Genomic DNA, 4,157 nt, shown 5'->3' with positions numbered 1-4,157 from the left:
AATCAGTGATGAAGTACAAGTAAATAGATTACAATAGATTATAGATGACAAAAATTTCCCTATTCAAAATCTTTTCTTTCACAAAAACTTAAACAATTATTCACGTAATTACTATTTGATTTATTTAAAGAAAAACTATATTCAAATATCCAAAGAACTAGTAATAGCGATATTACAGTAAACTTCTATTTTCTTCACTTAAAACATTTTAAAGTTTTAACAAAATCCACTCAAGTTGTACTTCTGACTCCATTCAAACTTGCATCATTATCACACCCAAGATAAAAAGTTTCCCTCCAAAAGAAGCATATTTTCATTTCATCAAACTCTTACCTCATTTTCTTCCACATTCAGATCCTTTCCACAACCTTTCAGTCTAGACAATTCTCCAGGATGCTTACAGACTTTGTAAGCTCCAAAATATTTCACTTTTAAGGAAGCATTTTCTGAAATAAGAAATACAATTAATTTCATCATATATGTGCATTGAAACCCTTTGATCTTTCTAAAAAAGGGCAATGAGGTAACAACCAGGACTCAAACATCTTATATTTATGCCACTATTACTAAAAAAAAAAATACAAATGACATTGTAATCAGTAGTGTTCATTTGAAGAAAATAAATTTAATTTCCATTTAGTCTGTTACAGTAAATGTGCATGCAATAAAAGAAAACTGAGATTACAATGTACTGTAAACAGGCAGTTGTTTCAAGTTTTGATAATAAATTTCTGTACTAAGATTATAGTCATTATAATTATTACTGTTATTTTATCAATCAAGATATCTGGTACAGAAATATCATTCTAGACCCTTTGCAACGGATCATAATCCAAAGCAAAGGTGAGAGCTTGCAGATTAAAAGTTTAAGAAATGGAAAGTTTCCCCCTTGCTAATATCATCCTGCTTACATTTCTATGGAATTTTGACCTTGCTTAAGTTCACTTACAATTTTCTGTTCTTGGAATTTCCACAACTCTGAACAAATGTTTTTTTTTTAAAAAGCTTTAAATTCTGAAAATTTGGTCTACCATAACCAGTGAGTATTCCTGTATAGCTCTTTATCCAATGGAAGCTAAATCAGAACAAAAATCTCAAGAAAAGTAACTAAGAAAATATACGGTTCCTCAATGCCATACCATATAACATTGTTTACTTATGGATATCATAAACTGAAAAAATAATGCTTTATGTACATTATTTTGCTTGATAATTCTAACAAAATGAAAATCATAAGGTTTATTTTAGCACTGTACTATGTTGGGTTTCTTTCTCCTCTACAATCAGATTTTACTTCAATATCAATGATATACCATAAAATACTGATATTCTTCGGCCCTACATCAAGAATTAGTCATATTTAAAGACAAATGCCAACCTCTGGTATCTCATCTCAACACATTACCACCTTTGAAAATTGCAATACAATTATCCACAATATTTTCCAAATCCTACAAATTAACCATGTCCAAAAGTCTGAATTCTTCAAGCACAAAACTCTCCCGGGCAAAATTTATTTCATTTACACTTTTCCGTTAACAGTGAATATAAGCCAGTAACTTCATTTTAAGACTTTTAATCTTGATATATCACAGACTAACATCAAATAGGCTACAGCATAATATCAGGTCCCAAATTCTGTACTTTAAATATTCTGCTTTACACCATCAATTACCTCTTAAGGTTTTGCATTTGCTCCTAATCTTAAAAAAATTCAAGTTTGATCGTTGACTTACCTTAACATTCTCAGTCAGGATGATCAGATGTGCGTTCTGATGATATGCATTTTCTTAGATCTAGTTTACTGATTTGATCAGCCTGAAAGGAAAAGAAAAATAACAGCATAAGGATATTTCAATATCTCGCTCTCTAAAAAGGTATGGAACACACTTAAAGTGTATTTTCTCATACACATCTAAACATTTAAAGAAAAATCTACTTTTAATACTTTTAAAAACATAAAAAGACCTGCTTAACACTTAAATTAAAGAGGCTCTGACTTACGTACCTAAAGACATCATTCTCTAAAAGGATATAATTTTACTGGAATATTTCGTAGATTATGACAATGGTCATTAAGTTCTACCTATAAGATCTACAGTATGTACTTTTTTAGTTTAAATATTTCTCCAATTAAATTAAACAGGTGTTCTTTTTAATATAAAACAACTATGCAATTTCATACTACAAAAGCTATGTAAAATTAAATATTTTCTAGTTTCTCAGATAAAAATCTAATCTAAATAATTATTTTCACTATCATTCAAGACACTACACTTCCTCTTTTAATAAGGGTAACTCATTAAAACTAAATGCATCTTCTGTACATTAGTTCACTATTCCTGAAAATTTTCTGTGCTATGAGTCATGTTTAAGAAAACTCAAAATTCTTAGTTAAGGATAATTTAATTTTGTACATGTCCTAATTAAGCCAAAACACTTCATCAGTGGGTATTTACTCCTGGAAACGATTGCACTTTGAAAATACTACACCCAAAATCAAGTGTCAATTGTGCAGTATGTGACTCATGAATATTTAGAAGGTCCTCAACTTAAACATTCGGAGATACACAAATCCAACGGAAATCTAAGATATTGAGTCAAAAGTTCATAATAAAATACTGTAAAACGATATCATACCTAATGCAGTAAGCAAGATAACATTTGTAATATGAAACGGGGCTATTTGTTGAATTTTGCAGCTGAAAATAGTACGTATGTAGATTCGGGGAAGCCTATCACAGGCTAAAATAAAAAAAAAAATTGACTTAAAAACTGCTTCTCAGAACCTATAAAGTTTATAAGTTGAGGACTTTCTGTACTTTTTTCCCTAAAAGCTTTAACCTTTCTGAGATTCAACATAAACCTAAACTTGCGTTGTATACTGATTATTGGTTGTAATTCACAATTCTTCTAGTTCTAACCCTCAAGATTTGCATATTCAAATAGACACACCTTATCTTCCCTGCCTGGGAACAATCTCTTAAGTAGCCGCAATAGGATTAAAAATTTATTCAAAACTGTACTAAGACACTCACCATTTACAACAAGCTTTGATGTCATCAATATTGAATTTTGAACGTCCTGTTCCTATAGGCCCAACAGGTGGGCCCTTTGTATAATTTCTTCAATTTTGGATTTTATCTTCTCATTATTGGGTCACCTAATTGAAGTCGGGTGAATTTTGCTCAACTATCCTTCAACCTAAATAGTCGATACTCTTAGCTGTGGCGTTTCTATCTATAAGCTTCACTTGATGCTTGCAGTTAATAATTCTCTTGCAAAACAAAAAAATGTTGTTTTCTTTTTCTTTTTCTTTACATTGGCTAGAATTCACAAGTATTTGGTATTTCATTAATATGTTACCAACTGTATGCTTTCATGGTATATATATAAGTTATTTATATCAAGAAGTAGATTGCAAAGTTCTTGGAGCCAGAATGTTTTACCCCACGCACTAGTTTATAAGAATTTTGACACATTCCTTGGTGCTCCTTATCCTGAGATCTGTCATTCTTGCCAGATGGAACACAATCTGTCCTAACATTTGTCGAAGAAGGGAATTCTCATCTTTATCTTAATTATGCCCAAGTTTCTTACTTCAATCTAATTGCTTTTTCAGTGGTCATTCATTTTCTACTGATCTTTGGCCTCTGAATTATTGTCAAACTTAATTTCTATGATCAACTATTTTCTTAACCTGTTCTTCAAAAAAATTTATCTAAATTATATAAGAATTGTGCACTGGAGATGATAATTCCTTTACACAAAAATCAGAAACTATTGGTTACGTCACTAAAAACCAGATCAAATAATCATTTCCTAATCCATATTGCTAGACTACAGAGACGACTGAAAACTACTATACTATAATATGATTGCCTGGTTATGGTCAACTAAAGTTGTAAACCTTTACTGTAGCCATTTCTTTTTAAGAAATATACGATTGTTATAGTTTCATTTACCTCTTTAATGTATGATCTAAAGAATAATATAAGTAATTATGTTATATACTCACTTATGCCTTGATAATATTCCTACTCTAATATTAACCTTTGTCCTGTCTCCGAGACCAGCATGATCTCTCCACCAGGTGAGTAGTAATTATGTTATATACTTACTGATGCTTTGATAATATTCCTACTCGAATATTAACC

General features: G+C 30.5%; 1 long non-coding RNA gene across 1 annotated transcript; it reads right to left on the bottom strand.

Moving 5' to 3' along the window:
- Positions 1 to 344: 344 nt before the first annotated feature.
- On the bottom strand, positions 345 to 3,513 carry LOC137652044 (uncharacterized). Its single transcript, XR_011046164.1, has 3 exons — positions 3,039 to 3,513; positions 1,737 to 1,818; positions 345 to 446 (listed from the first exon to the last, which is right to left on the bottom strand). It is a non-coding gene; the product is annotated as an uncharacterized lncRNA (long non-coding RNA).
- Between the last annotated feature and the right edge of the window lie 644 nt (positions 3,514 to 4,157).

The sequence above is a fragment of the Palaemon carinicauda genome, chromosome 13, assembly GCF_036898095.1.
Source record: "Palaemon carinicauda isolate YSFRI2023 chromosome 13, ASM3689809v2, whole genome shotgun sequence".
In the NCBI taxonomy this organism is placed as follows: Eukaryota; Metazoa; Arthropoda; class Malacostraca; order Decapoda; family Palaemonidae; genus Palaemon; species Palaemon carinicauda.
The sequence above is the reverse complement of the archived record's forward strand: the minus strand, read 5'-3'. Positions and strand labels throughout refer to the sequence as shown.